This window comes from Microcebus murinus, chromosome 22 (genome assembly GCF_040939455.1).
Source record: "Microcebus murinus isolate Inina chromosome 22, M.murinus_Inina_mat1.0, whole genome shotgun sequence".
Lineage (NCBI taxonomy): Eukaryota > Metazoa > Chordata > Mammalia > Primates > Cheirogaleidae > Microcebus > Microcebus murinus.
The window spans coordinates 33,011,271-33,030,020 of NC_134125.1; positions in this window are offsets into that span (position 1 = coordinate 33,011,271).

Here is an 18,750-nt window from a genome sequence, read left to right on the forward strand (position 1 = left end):
GCTGTGTCCACTCTCCCACGGGAGACGGGCAGGCAGGGCGCAGTGCGATTTTGGCTGTGTCCACTCACCCACAGGAGATGGGCAGGCAGGTCGCAGTGCGGATCTGGCTGTGTCCACTCACCCACGGGAGACGGGCAGGCAGGGTGCAGTGCGGATTTGGCTGTGTCCACTCACCCACGGGAGACGGGCAGGCAGGGCGCAGTGCGGATCTGGCTGTGTCCACTCGCCCACGGGAGATGGGCAGGCAGGGCGCAGTGCGGATCTGGCTGTGTCCACTCACCCACGGGAGACGGTGAGGCAGGGCGCAGTGAGGATCTGGCTGTGTCCACTCGCCCACGGGAGACGGGCAGGCAGGGCGCAGTGCGGATCTGGCTGTGTCCACTCACCCACGGGAGACGGGGAGGCAGGGCGCAGTGCGGATCTGGCTGTGTCCACTCACCAACGGGAGACGGGCAGGCAGGGCGCAGTGCGGATCCGGCTGTGTCCACTCACCCACGGGAGATGGGCAGAGACGATGCTGTGTGGATCTGGCTATGTCCACTGACCCACGGAAGACGGGCAGGCAGGGCGCAGTACGGATCTGGCTGTGTCCACTCACCCACGGCAGGCGGACAGGCAGGGCGCAGTGCGGATCTGGCTGTGTCCACTCACCAACGGCAGTCGGTCAGGCAGGGCGCAGTACGGATCTGGCTGTGTCCACTCACCCACGGGAGACGGGCAGGCAGGGCGCAGTGCGGATCTGGCTGTGTCCACTCTCCCACGGGAGACGGGCAGGCAGGGCGCAGTGCGATTTTGGCTGTGTCCACTCACCCACAGGAGATGGGCAGGCAGGTCGCAGTGCGGATCTGGCTGTGTCCACTCACCCACGGGAGACGGGCAGGCAGGGTGCAGTGCGGATTTGGCTGTGTCCACTCACCCACGGGAGACGGGCAGGCAGGGCGCAGTGCGGATCTGGCTGTGTCCACTCGCCCACGGGAGATGGGCAGGCAGGGCGCAGTGCGGATCTGGCTGTGTCCACTCACCCACGGGAGACAGGGAGGCAGGGCGCAGTGCGGATCTGGCTGTGTCCACTCACCAACGGGAGACGGGCAGGCAGGGCGCAGTGCGGATCCGGCTGTGTCCACTCACCCACGGGAGATGGGCAGAGACGATGCTGTGTGGATCTGGCTATGTCCACTGACCCACGGCAGACGGGCAGGCAGGGCGCAGTACGGATCTGGCTGTGTCCACTCACCCACGGCAGGCGGACAGGCAGGGCGCAGTGCGGATCTGGCTGTGTCCACTCACCCACGGCAGGTGGTCAGGCAGGGCGTAGTGCGGATCTGGCTGTGTCCACTCACCCACGGCAGACGGGCAGGCAGGGCGCAGTGTGGATCTGGCTGTGTCCACTCACCAACAGCAGACGGTCAGGCAGGGCGCAGTGCGGATCTGCCTGTGTCCACTCACCCACGGCAGACCGGCAGGCAGAGCGCAGTGCGGATCTGGCTGTGTCCACTCGCCCACGGGAGACGGGCAGGCAGGGCGCAGTATGGATCTGGCTGTGTCCACTAACCCACGGCAGGCGGTCAGGCAGGGCGCAGTGCGGATCTGGCTGTATCCACTCACCCACGGCAGGCGGTCAGGCAGGGCGCAGTGTGGATCTGGCTGTGTACACGCACCCACAGCAGGCGGTCAGCCAGGGCGCAGTGCGGATCTGGCTGTGTCCACTGACCCACGGCAGACGGGCAGGCAGGGCGCAGTACGGATCTAGCTGTGTCCACTCACCCACGGCAGGTGGTCAGGCAGGGCGCAGTGCGGATCTGGCTGTGTCCCCTCACCCAGGGGAGACGGGCAGGCAAGGCGCAGTGTGGATCTGGTTGTGTCCACTCACCCACGGGATACGGGCAGAGAGGGTGCTGTGTGGATATGGCTATGTCCACTGACCCACGGCAGAAGGGCAGGCAGGGCGCAGTGCGGATCCGGCTGTGTCCACTCACCAACGGCAGACTGGCAGGCAGGGCGCAGTGTGGATCTGGCTGTGTCCACTCACCCACGGCAGAAGGTCAGGCAGGGCGCAGTGCGGATCTGGCTGTGTCCACTCGCCCACGGCAGACGGGCAGGCAGGGCGCAGTGCGGATCTGGCTGTGACCACTCACCCACGGCAGACGGGCAGGCAGGGCGCAGTGTGGATCTGGCTGTGTCCACTCGCCCACGGCAGACGGGCAGGCAGGGCGCAGTGCGGATCTGGCTGTGTCCACTCACCCACGGGATATGGGCAGGCAGGGCGTAGTGCGGATCTGGCTGTGTCCACTCACCCACGGGAGACGGGCAGGCAGGGCGCAGTGCGGATCCTGCTGTGTCCACTCACACACGGGAGATGGGCAGAGATGGCGGTGTGTGGATCTGGCTATGTCTACTGACCCACGGCTGATGGGCAGGCAGGGCGCAGTACGGATCTGGCTGTGTCCACTCGCCCACGGCAGACGGGCAGGCAGGGCGCAGTGCGGATGTGGCTGTGTCCACTCGCCCACGGGAGACGGGCAGGCAGGGCGCAGTGCGGATCTGGCTGTGTCCACTCGCCCACGGCAGGCGGTCAGGCAGGGCGCAGTGCGGATCTGGCTGTGTCCACTCACTCACGGTAGACGGTCAGGCAGGGCGCAGTGCAGATCTGGCTGTGTCCACTCGCCCACGGGAGACGGGCAGGCAGGGCGCAGTGCGGATCTGGCTGTGTCCACTCACCCACGGGAGACGGGCAGGCATGGCGCAATGCGGATCCGGCTGTGTCCACTCACCCACGGGAGATGGGCAGAGACGATGCTGTGTGGATCTGGCTATGTCCACTGACCCACGGCAGACGGGCAGGCAGGGCGCAGTACGGATCTGGCTGTGTCCACTCACCCACGGCAGGCGGACAGGCAGGGCGCAGTGCGGATCTGGCTGTGTCCACTCACCCACGGCATGTGGTCAGGCAGGGCGTAGTGCGGATCTGGCTGTGTACACTCACCCACGGCAGACGGGCAGGCAGGGCGCAGTGTGGATCTGGCTGTGTCCACTCACCCACGGCAGACGGGCAGGCAGGGCGCAGTGCGGATCTGGCTGTGTCCACTCGCCCACGGGAGACGGGCAGGCAGGGCGCAGTGCGGATCTGGCTGTGTCCACTCACCCACGGGAGACGGGCAGGCAGGGCGCAGTGTGGATCTGGCTGTGTCCACTCACCCACGGGAGACGGGCTTGCAGGGCGCAGTGCGGATCTGGCTGTGTCCACTCATTGACGGGAGACGGGCAGGCAAGGCGCAGTGCGGATCTGGCTGTGTCCACTCACCCACGGGAGACGGGCAGGCAGGGCGCAGTGCGGATCTAGCTGTGTCCACTCACCAACGGGAGACGGGCAGGCAGGGCGCAGTGCGGATCTGGCTGTGTCCCCTCACCCAGGGGAGACGGGCAGGCAAGGCGCAGTGTGGATCTGGCTGTGTCCACTCGCCCACGGGAGACGGGCAGGCAGGGCGCAGTGCGGATCTGGCTGTGACCTCTCGCCCACGGCAGACGGGCAGGCAGGGCGCAGTGCGGATCTGGCTGTGTCCACTCACCCACGGCAGGCGGTCAGGCAGGGCGCAGTGCGGATCTGGCTGTGTCCACTCGCCCACGGCAGATGGGCAGGCAGGGCGCAGTGCGGATCTGGCTGTGTACACTCACCCACGGGAGACGGGCAGGCAGGGCGTAGTGCGGATCCGGCTGTGTCCACTCACCCACGGGAGACGGGCAGGCAGGGCGCAGTGCGGATCCGGCTGTGTCCACTCACCCACGGCAGACGGTCAGGCAGGGCGCAGTGTGGATCTGGCTGTGTCCACTCACCCATGGCAGGCGGTCAGGCAGGGTGCTGTGCGGATCTGGCTATGTCCACGCACCCACAGCAGGCAGTCAGCCAGGGCGCAGTGCGGTTCTGGCCGTGTCCACTCACCGACGGCAGACGGTCAGGCAGGGTGCAGTACGGATCTGGCTGTGTCCACTCACTTACGGCAGACGGGCAGGCAGGGCGCAGTGTGGATTTGGCTGTGTCCACTCACCCACGGCAGACGGTCAGGCAGTGCGCAGTGCGGATCTGGCTGTGTCCACTCACCCACGGGAGACGGGCAGGCAGGGCGCAGTGCGGATCTGGCTGTGTCCACTCACCCACGGCAGGCGGTCAGGCAGGGCGCAGTGCGGATATGGCTGTGTCCACTCACCCACGGCAGACGGTCAGGCAGTGCGCAGTGCGGATCTGGTTGTGTCCACTCACCCACGGGAGACGGGCAGGCAGGGCGCAGTGCGGTTCTGGCTGTGTCCACTCACCCACGGGAGACGGGTAGTCAAGGCGCAGTGCGGATCTGGCTGTGTCCACTCACCCACTGGAGTCGGGCAGAGAGGGTCTGTGTGGATCTGGCTATGTACACTGACCCACGGCAGATGGGCAGGCAGGGCGCAGTACGGATCTGGGTGTGTCCACTCACCCACGGCAGGCGGTCAGGCAGGGTGCAGTGCGGATCTGGCTGTGTCCACTCACCCACGGGAGACGGGCAGGCAGGGCGCAGTGCGGATCAGGCTGTGTCCACTCACCCACGGGAGACGGGCATGCAGGGCGCAGTGCGGATCTGGCTGTGTCCACTCACCCACGGGAGACGAGTAGGAAGGGCGCAGTGCGGATCTGGCTGTGTCCACTCACCCACGGGAGACGGGCAGGCAGGGCGCAGGGCGGATCTGGCTGTGTCCACTAACCCACGGGAGATGGGCAGAGATGGTGCTGTGTGGATCTGGCTATGTCCACTGACCCACGGCAGACGGGCAGGCAGGGCGCAGTACGGATCTTGCTGTGTCCACTCACCAACGGCAGGCGGTCAGGCAGGGCGCAGTACGGATCTGGCTGTGTCCACTCACCCACGGGAGACGGGCAGGCAGGGCGCAGTGCGGATCTGGCTGTGTCCACTCTCCCACGGGAGACGGGCAGGCAGGGCGCAGTGCGATTTTGGCTGTGTCCACTCACCCACAGGAGATGGGCAGGCAGGTCGCAGTGCGGATCTGGCTGTGTCCACTCACCCACGGGAGACGGGCAGGCAGGGTGCAGTGCGGATTTGGCTGTGTCCACTCACCCACGGGAGACGGGCAGGCAGGGCGCAGTGCGGATCTGGCTGTGTCCACTCGCCCACGGGAGACGGGCAGGCAGGGCGCAGTGCGGATCTGGCTGTGTCCACTCACCCACGGGAGACGGGGAGGTAGGGCGCAGTGCGGATCTGGCTGTGTCCACTCACCAACGGGAGACGGGCAGGCAGGGCGCAGTGCGGATCCGGCTGTGTCCACTCACCCACGGGAGATGGGCAGAGACGATGCTGTGTGGATCTGGCTATGTCCACTGACCCACGGAAGACGGGCAGGCAGGGCGCAGTACGGATCTGGCTGTGTCCACTCACTCACGGCAGGCGGTCAGGCAGGGCGCAGTGCGGATCTGGCTGGGTCCACTCACCCACGGCAGGCGGTCAGGCAGGGCGTAGTGCGGATCTGGCTGTGTCCACTCACCCACGGGAGACGGGCAGGCAGGGCGTAGTGCGAATCTGGCTGTGTCCGTTCACCCAGGGGAGACGGGCAGGCAATGCGCAGTGCGGATCTGCCTGTGTCCACTCACCCACGGCAGGCGGTCAGGCAGTGCGCAGTGCGGATCTGGCTGTGTCCACTCACCCACGGCAGACAGTCAGGCAGGGCGCAGTGCGGATCTGGCTGTGTCCACTCGCCCACGGAGGACGGGCAGGCAGGGCGCAGTGCGGATCTGGCTCTGTCCACTTTCCCACGGCAGATGGTGAGGCAGGGCGCAGTGCGAATCTGGCTATGTCCACTCACCCACGGCAGACGGGCAGGCAGGGCGCAGTGCGGATCTGGCTGTGTCCACTCGCCCTCGGGAGACGGGCAGGCAGGGCGCAGTGCGGATCTGGCTGTGTCCACTCACCCACGGCAGGCGGGCAGACAGGGCGCAGTGCGGATCTGGCTGTGTCCACTCACCCACGGCAGACGGTCAGGCAGGGCGCAGTGCGGATCTGGCTGTGTCCACTCGCCCACGGCAGACGGTCAGGCAGGGCGCAGTGCGGATCTGGCTGTGTCCACTCACCCACGGCAGGCGGGCAGGCAGGGCGCAGTGCGGATCTGGCTGTGTCCACTCGCCCACGGCAGACGGTCAGGCAGGGCGCAGTGCGGATCTGGCTGTGTCCACTCGCCCACGGCAGACGGTCAGGCAGGGCGCAGTGCGTATCTGGCTGTGTCCACTCGCCCACGGCAGACGGGCAGGCAGGGCGCAGTGTGGATCTGGCTGTGTCTACTCACCCACGGCAGACGGTCAGGCAGGGCGCAGTGCGGATCTGGCTGTGTCCACTCACTGACGGGAGACGGGCAGGCAATGCGCAGTGCGGATCTGGCTGTGTCCACTCACCCACGGGAGACGGGCAGGCAGGGCGCAGTGCGGATCTGGCTGTGTCCACTCACCCACGGGAGACGGGCAGGCAGGGCGCAGTGCGGATCTGGCTGTGTCCCCTCACCCTGGGGAGACGGGCAGGCAAGGCGCAGTGTGGATCTGGCTGTGTCCACTCACCCACGGGAGACGGGCAGAGAGGGTGCTGTGTGGATATCGCTATGTCCACCGACCCACGGCAGACGGGCAGGCAGGGCGCAGTGTGGATCTGGCTGTGTCCACTCACCCACGGGAGACGGGCAGGCAGGGCGCAGTGCGGATCTGGCTGTGTCCACTCACCCACGGGAGACGGGCAGGCAGGGCGCAGTGCGGATCTGGCTGTGTCCCCTCACCCAGAGGAGACGGGCAGGCAAGGCGCAGTATGGATCTGGCTGTGTCCACTCACCCACGGGAGACGGGCAGAAAGGGTGCTCTTTGGATATGGCTATGTCCACTGACCCACGGCAGATGGGCAGGCAGGGCGCAGTGCGGATCTGGCTGTGTCCACTCGCCCACGGGAGATGGGCAGGCAGGGCGCAGTGCGGATCTGGCTGTGTCCACTCGCCCACGGGAGACGGGCAGGCATAGCGCAGTGCGGATCTGGCTGTGTCCACTCGCCCACGGGAGACGGGCAGGCAGGGCGCAGTGCGGATCTGGCTGTGTCCACTCGCCCACGGGAGACGGGCAGGCAGGGCGCAGTGCGGATCTGGCTGTGTCCACTCACCCACGGGAGACGGGCAGGCAGGGCGCAGTGCGGATCTGGCTGTGTCCACTCACCCACGGCAGGTGGTCAGGCAGGGCGTAGTGCGGATCTGGCTGTGTCCACTCACCCACGGCAGACGGGCAGGCAGGGCGCAGTGTGGATCTGGCTGTGTCCACTCACCAACAGCAGACGGTCAGGCAGGGCGCAGTGCGGATCTGCCTGTGTCCACTCACCCACGGCAGACCGGCAGGCAGAGCGCAGTGCGGATCTGGCTGTGTCCACTCGCCCACGGGAGACGGGCAGGCAGGGCGCAGTATGGATCTGGCTGTGTCCACTAACCCACGGCAGGCGGTCAGGCAGGGCGCAGTGCGGATCTGGCTGTATCCACTCACCCACGGCAGGCGGTCAGGCAGGGCGCAGTGTGGATCTGGCTGTGTACACGCACCCACAGCAGGCGGTCAGCCAGGGCGCAGTGCCGATCTGGCTGTGTCCACTGACCCACGGCAGACGGGCAGGCAGGGCGCAGTACGGATCTAGCTGTGTCCACTCACCCACGGCAGGTGGTCAGGCAGGGCGCAGTGCGGATCTGGCTGTGTCCCCTCACCCAGGGGAGACGGGCAGGCAAGGCGCAGTGTGGATCTGGTTGTGTCCACTCACCCACGGGATACGGGCAGAGAGGGTGCTGTGTGGATATGGCTATGTCCACTGACCCACGGCAGAAGGGCAGGCAGGGCGCAGTGCGGATCCGGCTGTGTCCACTCACCAACGGCAGACTGGCAGGCAGGGCGCAGTGTGGATCTGGCTGTGTCCACTCACCCACGGCAGACGGTCAGGCAGGGCGCAGTGCGGATCTGGCTGTGTCCACTCGCCCACGGCAGACGGGCAGGCAGGGCGCAGTGCGGATCTGGCTGTGACCACTCACCCACGGCAGACGGGCAGGCAGGGCGCAGTGTGGATCTGGCTGTGTCCACTCGCCCACGGCAGACGGGCAGGCAGGGCGCAGTGCGGATCTGGCTGTGTCCACTCACCCATGGGATATGGGCAGGCAGGGCGTAGTGCGGATCTGGCTGTGTCCACTCACCCACGGGAGACGGGCAGGCAGGGCGCAGTGCGGATCCGGCTGTGTCCACTCACACACGGGAGATGGGCAGAGATGGCGGTGTGTGGATCTGGCTATGTCTACTGACCCACGGCAAATGGGCCGGCAGGGCGCAGTACAGATCTGGCTGTGTCCACTCGCCCACGGCAGACGGGCAGGCAGGGCGCAGTGCGGATGTGGCTGTGTCCACTCGCCCACGGGAGACGGGCAGGCAGGGCGCAGTGCGGATCTGGCTGTGTCCACTCACCCACGGCAGACGGTCAGGCAGTGCGCAGTGCGGATCTGGCTGTGTCCACTCACCCACGGGAGACGGGCAGGCAGGGCGCAGTGCGGTTCTGGCTGTGTCCACTCACCCACGGGAGACGGGTAGTCAAGGCGCAGTGCGGATCTGGCTGTGTCCACTCACCCACTGGAGACGGGCAGAGAGGGTCTGTGTGGATCTGGCTATGTCCACTGACCCACGGCAGATGGGCAGGCAGGGCGCAGTACGGATCTGGCTGTGTCCACTCACCCACGGCAGGCGGTCAGGCAGGGTGCAGTGCGGATCTGGCTGTGTCCACTCACCCACGGGAGACGGGCAGGCAGGGCGCAGTGCGGATCTGGCTGTGTCCACTCACCCACGGGAGACGGGCATGCAGGGCGCAGTGCGGATCTGGCTGTGTCCACTCACCCACGGGAGACGGGTAGGAAGGGCGCAGTGCGGATCTGGCTGTGTCCACTCACCCACGGGAGACGGGCAGGCAGGGCGCAGGGCGGATCTGGCTGTGTCCACTAACCCACGGGAGATGGGCAGAGACGGTGCTGTGTGGATCTGGCTATGTCCACTGACCCACGGCAGACGGGCAGGCAGGGCGCAGTACGGATCTGGCTGTGTCCACTCACCAACGGCAGGCGGTCAGGCAGGGCGCAGTACGGATCTGGCTGTGTCCACTCACCCACGGGAGACGGGCAGGCAGGGCGCAGTGCGGATCTGGCTGTGTCCACTCTCCCACGGGAGACGGGCAGGCAGGGCGCAGTGCGATTTTGGCTGTGTCCACTCACCCACAGGAGATGGGCAGGCAGGTCGCAGTGCGGATCTGGCTGTGTCCACTCACCCACGGGAGACGGGCAGGCAGGGTGCAGTGCGGATTTGGCTGTGTCCACTCACCCACGGGAGACGGGCAGGCAGGGCGCAGTGCGGATCTGGCTGTGTCCACTCGCCCACGGGAGACGGGCAGGCAGGGCGCAGTGCGGATCTGGCTGTGTCCACTCACCCACGGGAGACGGGGAGGCAGGGCGCAGTGCGGATCTGGCTGTGTCCACTCACCAACGGGAGACGGGCAGGCAGGGCGCAGTGCGGATCCGACTGTGTCCACTCACCCACGGGAGATGGGCAGAGACGATGCTGTGTGGATCTGGCTATGTCCACTGACCCACGGAAGACGGGCAGGCAGGGCGCAGTACGGATCTGGCTGTGTCCACTCACTCACGGCAGGCGGTCAGGCAGGGCGCAGTGCGGATCTGGCTGGGTCCACTCACCCACGGCAGGCGGTCAGGCAGGGCGTAGTGCGGATCTGGCTGTGTCCACTCACCCACGGGAGACGGGCAGGCAGGGCGTAGTGCGAATCTGGCTGTGTCCGTTCACCCAGGGGAGACGGGCAGGCAATGCGCAGTGCGGATCTGCCTGTGTCCACTCACCCACGGCAGGCGGTCAGGCAGTGCGCAGTGCGGATCTGGCTGTGTCCACTCACCCACGGCAGACAGTCAGGCAGGGCGCAGTGCGGATCTGGCTGTGTCCACTCGCCTACGGAGGACGGGCAGGCAGGGCGCAGTGCGGATCTGGCTCTGTCCACTTTCCCACGGCAGATGGTGAGGCAGGGCGCAGTGCGAATCTGGCTATGTCCACTCACCCACGGCAGACGGGCAGGCAGGGCGCAGTGCGGATCTGGCTGTGTCCACTCGCCCTCGGGAGACGGGCAGGCAGGGCGCAGTGCGGATCTGGCTGTGTCCACTCGCCCTCGGGAGACGGGCAGGCAGGGCGCAGTGCGGATCTGGCTGTGTCCACTCACCCACGGCAGGCGGGCAGGCAGGGCGCAGTGCGGATCTAGCTGTGTCCACTCACCCACGGCAGACGGTCAGGCAGGGCGCAGTGCGGATCTGGCTGTGTCCACTCGCCCACGGCAGACGGTCAGGCAGGGCGCAGTGCGGATCTGGCTGTGTCCACTCACCCACGGCAGGCGGGCAGGCAGGGCGCAGTGCGGATCTGGCTGTGTCCACTCACTGACGGGAGACGGGCAGGCAATGCGCAGTGCGGATCTGGCTGTGTCCACTCACCCACGGGAGACGGGCAGGCAGGGCGCAGTGCGGATCTGGCTGTGTCCACTCACCCACGGGAGACGGGCAGGCAGGGCGCAGTGCGGATCTGGCTGTGTCCCCTCACCCTGGGGAGACGGGCAGGCAAGGCGCAGTGTGGATCTGGCTGTGTCCACTCACCCACGGGAGACGGGCAGAGAGGGTGCTGTGTGGATATGGCTATGTCCACTGACCCACGGCAGACGGGCAGGCAGGGCGCAGTGTGGATCTGGCTGTGTCCACTCACCCACGGGAGACGGGCAGGCAGGGCGCAGTTCGGATCTGGCTGTGTCCACTCACCCACGGGAGACGGGCAGGCAGGGCGCAGTGCGGATCTGGCTGTGTCCCCTCACCCAGAGGAGACGGGCAGGCAAGGCGCAGTGTGGATCTGGCTGTGTCCACTCACCCACGGGAGACGGGCAGAAAGGGTGCTCTTTGGATATGGCTATGTCCACTGACCCACGGCAGATGGGCAGGCAGGGCGCAGTGCGGATCTGGCTGTGTCCACTCGCCCACGGGAGACGGGCAGGCAGGGCGCAGTGCGGATCTGGCTGTGTCCACTCGCCCAAGGGAGACGGGCAGGCATGGCGCAGTGCGGATCTGGCTGTGTCCACTCGCCCACGGGAGACGGGCAGGCAGGGCGCAGTGCGGATCTGGCTGTGTCCACTCGCCCACGGGAGACGGGCAGGCAGGGCGCAGTGCGGATCTGGCTGTGTCCACTCACCCACGGGAGACAGGCAGGCAGGGCGCAGTGCGGATCTGGCTGTGTCCACTCACCCACGGGAGACGGGCAGGCATGGCGCAATGCGGATCCGGCTGTGTCCACTCACCCACGGGAGATGGGCAGAGACGATGCTGTGTGGATCTGGCTATGTCCACTGACCCACGGCAGACGGGCAGGCAGGGCGCAGTACGGATCTGGCTGTGTCCACTCACCCACGGCAGGCGGACAGGCAGGGCGCAGTGCGGATCTGGCTGTGTCCACTCACCCACGGCAGGTGGTCAGGCAGGGCGTAGTGCGGATCTGGCTGTGTACACTCACCCACGGCAGACGGGCAGGCAGGGCGCAGTGTGGATCTGGCTGTGTCCACTCACCCACGGCAGACGGTCAGGCAGGGCGCAGTGCGGATCTGGCTGTGTCCACTCACTGACGGGAGACGGGCAGGCAAGGCGCAGTGCGGATCTGGCTGTGTCCACTCACCCACGGGAGACGGGCAGGCAGGGCGCAGTGCGGATCTGGCTGTGTCCACTCACTGACGGGAGACGGGCAGGCAAGGCGCAGTGCGGATCTGGCTGTGTCCACTCACCCACGGGAGACGGGCAGGCAGGGCGCAGTGCGGATCTAGCTGTGTCCACTCACCAACGGGAGACGGGCAGGCAGGGCGCAGTGCGGATCTGGCTGTGTCCCCTCACCCAGGGGAGACGGGCAGGCAAGGCGCAGTGTGGATCTGGCTGTGTCCACTCGCCCACGGGAGACGGGCAGGCAGGGCGCAGTGCGGATCTGGCTGTGACCTCTCGCCCACGGCAGACGGGCAGGCAGGGCGCAGTGCGGATCTGGCTGTGTCCACTCACCCACGGCAGACGGTCAGGCAGGGCGCAGTGCGGATCTGGCTGTGTCCACTCGCCCACGGCAGATGGGCAGGCAGGGCGCAGTGCGGATCTGGCTGTGTACACTCACCTACGGGAGACGGGCAGGCAGGGCGTAGTGCGGATCCGGCTGTGTCCACTCACCCACGGGAGACGGGCAGGCAGGGCGCAGTGCGGATCCGGCTGTGTCCACTCACCCACGGCAGACGGTCAGGCAGGGCGCAGTGCGGATCTGGATGTGTCCACTCACCCACGGCAGGCGGTCAGGCAGGGTGCTGTGCGGATCTGGCTATGTCCACGCACCCACAGCAGGCAGTCAGCCAGGGCGCAGTGCGGATCTGGCCGTGTCCACTCACCGACGGCTGACGGTCAGGCAGGGTGCAGTACGGATCTGGCTGTGTCCACTCACTTACGGCAGACGGGCAGGCAGGGCGCAGTGTGGATTTGGCTGTGTCCACTCACCCACGGCAGACGGTCAGGCAGTGCGCAGTGCGGATCTGGCTGTGTCCACTCACCCACGGGAGACGGGCAGGCAGGGCGCAGTGCGGTTCTGGCTGTGTCCACTCACCCACGGGAGACGGGTAGTCAAGGCGCAGTGCGGATCTGGCTGTGTCCACTCACCCACTGGAGACGGGCAGAGAGGGTCTGTGTGGATCTGGCTATGTCCACTGACCCACGGCAGATGGGCAGGCAGGGCGCAGTACGGATCTGACTGTGTCCACTCACCCACGGCAGGCGGTCAGGCAGGGTGCAGTGCGGATCTGGCTGTGTCCACTCACCCACGGGAGACGGGCATGCAGGGCGCAGTGCGGATCTGGCTGTGTCCACTCACCCACGGGAGACGGGCATGCAGGGCGCAGTGCGGATCTGGCTGTGTCCACTCACCCACGGGAGACGGGTAGGAAGGGCGCAGTGCGGATCTGGCTGTGTCCACTCACCCACGGGAGACGGGCAGGCAGGGCGCAGGGCGGATCTGGCTGTGTCCACTAACCCACGGGAGATGGTCAGAGACGGTGCTGTGTGGATCTGGCTATGTCCACTGACCCACGGCAGACGGGCAGGCAGGGCGCAGTACGGATCTGGCTGTGTCCACTCACCAACGGCAGGCGGTCAGGCAGGGCGCAGTACGGATCTGGCTGTGTCCACTCACCCACGGGAGATGGGCAGGCAGGGCGCAGTGCGGATCTGGCTGTGTCCACTCTCCCACGGGAGACGGGCAGGCAGGGCGCAGTGCGATTTTGGCTGTGTCCACTCACCCACAGGAGATGGGCAGGCAGGTCGCAGTGCGGATCTCGCTGTGTCCACTCACCCACGGGAGACGGGCAGGCAGGGTGCAGTGCGGATTTGGCTGTGTCCACTCACCCACGGGAGACGGGCAGGCAGGGCGCAGTGCGGATCTGGCTCTGTCCACTCGCCCACGGGAGACGGGCAGGCAGGGCGCAGTGCGGATCTGGCTGTGTCCACTCACCCACGGGAGACGGGGAGGCAGGGCGCAGTGCGGATCTGGCTGTGTCCACTCACTAACGGGAGACGGGCAGGCAGGGCGCAGTGCGGATCCGGCTGTGTCCACTCACCCACGGGAGATGGGCAGAGACGATGCTGTGTGGATCTGGCTATGTCCACTGACCCACGGCAGACGGGCAGGCAGGGCGCAGTACGGATCTGGCTGTGTCCACTCACCCACGGCAGGCGGACAGGCAGGGCGCAGTGCGGATCTGGCTGTGTCCACTCACCAACGGCAGGCGGTCAGGCAGGGCGCAGTACGGATCTGGCTGTGTCCACTCACCCACGGGAGACGGGCAGGCAGGGCGCAGTGCGGATCTGGCTGTGTCCACTCTCCCACGGGAGACGGGCAGGCAGGGCGCAGTGCGATTTTGGCTGTGTCCACTCACCCACAGGAGATGGGCAGGCAGGTCGCAGTGCGGATCTGGCTGTGTCCACTCACCCACGGGAGACGGGCAGGCAGGGTGCAGTGCGGATTTGGCTGTGTCCACTCACCCACGGGAGACGGGCAGGCAGGGCGCAGTGCGGATCTGGCTGTGTCCACTCGCCCACGGGAGATGGGCAGGCAGGGCGCAGTGCGGATCTGGCTGTGTCCACTCACCCACGGGAGACGGGGAGGCAGGGCGCAGTGCGGATCTGGCTGTGTCCACTCACCAACGGGAGACGGGCAGGCAGGGCGCAGTGCGGATCCGGCTGTGTCCACTCACCCACGGGAGATGGGCAGAGACGATGCTGTGTGGATCTGGCTATGTCCACTGACCCACGGCAGACGGGCAGGCAGGGCGCAGTACGGATCTGGCTGTGTCCACTCACCCACGGCAGGCGGACAGGCAGGGCGCAGTGCGGAACTGGCTGTGTCCACTCACCCACGGCAGGTGGTCAGGCAGGGCGTAGTTCGGATCTGGCTGTGTCCACTCACCCACGGCAGACGGGCAGGCAGGGCGCAGTGTGGATCTGGCTGTGTCCACTCACCAACAGCAGACGGTCAGGCAGGGCGCAGTGCGGATCTGCCTGTGTCCACTCACCCACGGCAGACCGGCAGGCAGAGCGCAGTGCGGATCTGGCTGTGTCCAATCGCCCACGGGAGACTGGCAGGCAGGGCGCAGTATGGATCTGGCTGTGTCCACTAACCCACGGCAGGCGGTCAGGCAGGGCGCAGTGCGGATCTGGCTGTGTCCACTCACCCACGGCAGACGGTCAGGCAGGGCGCAGTGCGGATCTGGCTGTATCCACTCACCCACGGCAGGCGGTCAGGCAGGGCGCAGTGTGGATCTGGCTGTGTACACGCACCCACAGCAGGCGGTCAGCCAGGGCGCAGTGCGGATCTGGCTGTGTCCACTGACCCACGGCAGACGGGCAGGCAGGGCGCAGTACGGATCTAGCTGTGTCCACTCACCCACGGCAGGTGGTCAGGCAGGGCGCAGTGCGGATCTGGCTGTGTCCCCTCACCCAGGGGAGACGGGCAGGCAAGGCGCAGTGTGGATCTGGTTGTGTCCACTCACCCACGGGATACGGGCAGAGAGGGTGCTGTGTGGATATGGCTATGTCCACTGACCCACGGCAGAAGGGCAGGCAGGGCGCAGTGCGGATCCGGCTGTGTCCACTCACCAACGGCAGACTGGCAGGCAGGGCGCAGTGTGGATCTGGCTGTGTCCACTCACCCACGGCAGACGGTCAGGCAGGGCGCAGTGCGGATCTGGCTGTGTCCACTCGCCCACGGGAGACGGGCAGGCAGGGCGCAGTGCGGATCTGGCTGTGTCCACTCGCCCACGGCAGGCGGTCAGGCAGGGCGCAGTGCGGATCTGGCTGTGTCCACTCACTCACGGTAGACGGTCAGGCAGGGCGCAGTGCAGATCTGGCTGTGTCCACTCGCCCACGGGAGACGGGCAGGCAGGGCGCAGTGCGGATCTGGCTGTGTCCACTCACCCACGGGAGACGGGCAGGCATGGCGCAATGCGGATCCGGCTGTGTCCACTCACCCACGGGAGATGGGCAGAGACGATGCTGTGTGGATCTGGCTATGTCCACTGACCCACGGCAGACGGGCAGGCAGGGCGCAGTACGGATCTGGCTGTGTCCACTCACCCACGGCAGGCGGACAGGCAGGGCGCAGTGCGGATCTGGCTGTGTCCACTCACCCACGGCATGTGGTCAGGCAGGGCGTAGTGCGGATCTGGCTGTGTACACTCACCCACGGCAGACGGGCAGGCAGGGCGCAGTGTGGATCTGGCTGTGTCCACTCACCCACGGCAGACGGGCAGGCAGGGCGCAGTGCGGATCTGGCTGTGTCCACTCGCCCACGGGAGACGGGCAGGCAGGGCGCAGTGCGGATCTGGCTGTGTCCACTCACCCACGGGAGACGGGCAGGCAGGGCGCAGTGTGGATCTGGCTGTGTCCACTCACCCACGGGAGACGGGCTTGCAGGGCGCAGTGCGGATCTGGCTGTGTCCACTCATTGACGGGAGACGGGCAGGCAAGGCGCAGTGCGGATCTGGCTGTGTCCACTCACCCACGGGAGACGGGCAGGCAGGGCGCAGTGCGGATCTAGCTGTGTCCACTCACCAACGGGAGACGGGCAGGCAGGGCGCAGTGCGGATCTGGCTGTGTCCCCTCACCCAGGGGAGACGGGCAGGCAAGGCGCAGTGTGGATCTGGCTGTGTCCACTCGCCCACGGGAGACGGGCAGGCAGGGCGCAGTGCGGATCTGGCTGTGACCTCTCGCCCACGGCAGACGGGCAGGCAGGGCGCAGTGCGGATCTGGCTGTGTCCACTCACCCACGGCAGGCGGTCAGGCAGGGCGCAGTGCGGATCTGGCTGTGTCCACTCGCCCACGGCAGATGGGCAGGCAGGGCGCAGTGCGGATCTGGCTGTGTACACTCACCCACGGGAGACGGGCAGGCAGGGCGTAGTGCGGATCCGGCTGTGTCCACTCACCCACGGGAGACGGGCAGGCAGGGCGCAGTGCGGATCCGGCTGTGTCCACTCACCCACGGCAGACGGTCAGGCAGGGCGCAGTGTGGATCTGGCTGTGTCCACTCACCCATGGCAGGCGGTCAGGCAGGGTGCTGTGCGGATCTGGCTATGTCCACGCACCCACAGCAGGCAGTCAGCCAGGGCGCAGTGCGGTTCTGGCCGTGTCCACTCACCGACGGCAGACGGTCAGGCAGGGTGCAGTACGGATCTGGCTGTGTCCACTCACTTACGGCAGACGGGCAGGCAGGGCGCAGTGTGGATTTGGCTGTGTCCACTCACCCACGGCAGACGGTCAGGCAGTGCGCAGTGCGGATCTGGCTGTGTCCACTCACCCACGGGAGACGGGCAGGCAGGGCGCAGTGCGGATCTGGCTGTGTCCACTCACCCACGGCAGGCGGTCAGGCAGGGCGCAGTGCGGATATGGCTGTGTCCACTCACCCACGGCAGACGGTCAGGCAGTGCGCAGTGCGGATCTGGTTGTGTCCACTCACCCACGGGAGACGGGCAGGCAGGGCGCAGTGCGGTTCTGGCTGTGTCCACTCACCCACGGGAGACGGGTAGTCAAGGCGCAGTGCGGATCTGGCTGTGTCCACTCACCCACTGGAGTCGGGCAGAGAGGGTCTGTGTGGATCTGGCTATGTACACTGACCCACGGCAGATGGGCAGGCAGGGCGCAGTACGGATCTGGGTGTGTCCACTCACCCACGGCAGGCGGTCAGGCAGGGTGCAGTGCGGATCTGGCTGTGTCCACTCACCCACGGGAGACGGGCAGGCAGGGCGCAGTGCGGATCAGGCTGTGTCCACTCACCCACGGGAGACGGGCATGCAGGGCGCAGTGCGGATCTGGCTGTGTCCACTCACCCACGGGAGACGAGTAGGAAGGGCGCAGTGCGGATCTGGCTGTGTCCACTCACCCACGGGAGACGGGCAGGCAGGGCGCAGGGCGGATCTGGCTGTGTCCACTAACCCACGGGAGATGGGCAGAGATGGTGCTGTGTGGATCTGGCTATGTCCACTGACCCACGGCAGACGGGCAGGCAGGGCGCAGTACGGATCTTGCTGTGTCCACTCACCAACGGCAGGCGGTCAGGCAGGGCGCAGTACGGATCTGGCTGTGTCCACTCACCCACGGGAGACGGGCAGGCAGGGCGCAGTGCGGATCTGGCTGTGTCCACTCTCCCACGGGAGACGGGCAGGCAGGGCGCAGTGCGATTTTGGCTGTGTCCACTCACCCACAGGAGATGGGCAGGCAGGTCGCAGTGCGGATCTGGCTGTGTCCACTCACCCACGGGAGACGGGCAGGCAGGGTGCAGTGCGGATTTGGCTGTGTCCACTCACCCACGGGAGACGGGCAGGCAGGGCGCAGTGCGGATCTGGCTGTGTCCACTCGCCCACGGGAGACGGGCAGGCAGGGCGCAGTGCGGATCTGGCTGTGTCCACTCACCCACGGGAGACGGGGAGGTAGGGCGCAGTGCGGATCTGGCTGTGTCCACTCACCAACGGGAGACGGGCAGGCAGGGCGCAGTGCGGATCCGGCTGTGTCCACTCACCCACGGGAGATGGGCAGAGACGATGCTGTGTGGATCTGGCTATGTCCACTGACCCACGGAAGACGGGCAGGCAGGGCGCAGTACGGATCTGGCTGTGTCCACTCACTCACGGCAGGCGGTCAGGCAGGGCGCAGTGCGGATCTGGCTGGGTCCACTCACCCACGGCAGGCGGTCAGGCAGGGCGTAGTGCGGATCTGGCTGTGTCCACTCACCCACGGGAGACGGGCAGGCAGGGCGTAGTGCGAATCTGGCTGTGTCCGTTCACCCAGGGGAGACGGGCAGGCAATGCGCAGTGCGGATCTGCCTGTGTCCACTCACCCTCGGCAGGCGGTCAGGCAGTGCGCAGTGCGGATCTGGCTGTGTCCACTCACCCACGGCAGACAGTCAGGCAGCGCGCAGTGCGGATCTGGCTGTGTCCACTCGCCCACGGAGGACGGGCAGGCAGGGCGCAGTGCGGATCTGGCTCTGTCCACTTTCCCACGGCAGATGGTGAGGCAGGGCGCAGTGCGAATCTGGCTATGTCCACTCACCCACGGCAGACGGGCAGGCAGGGCGCAGTG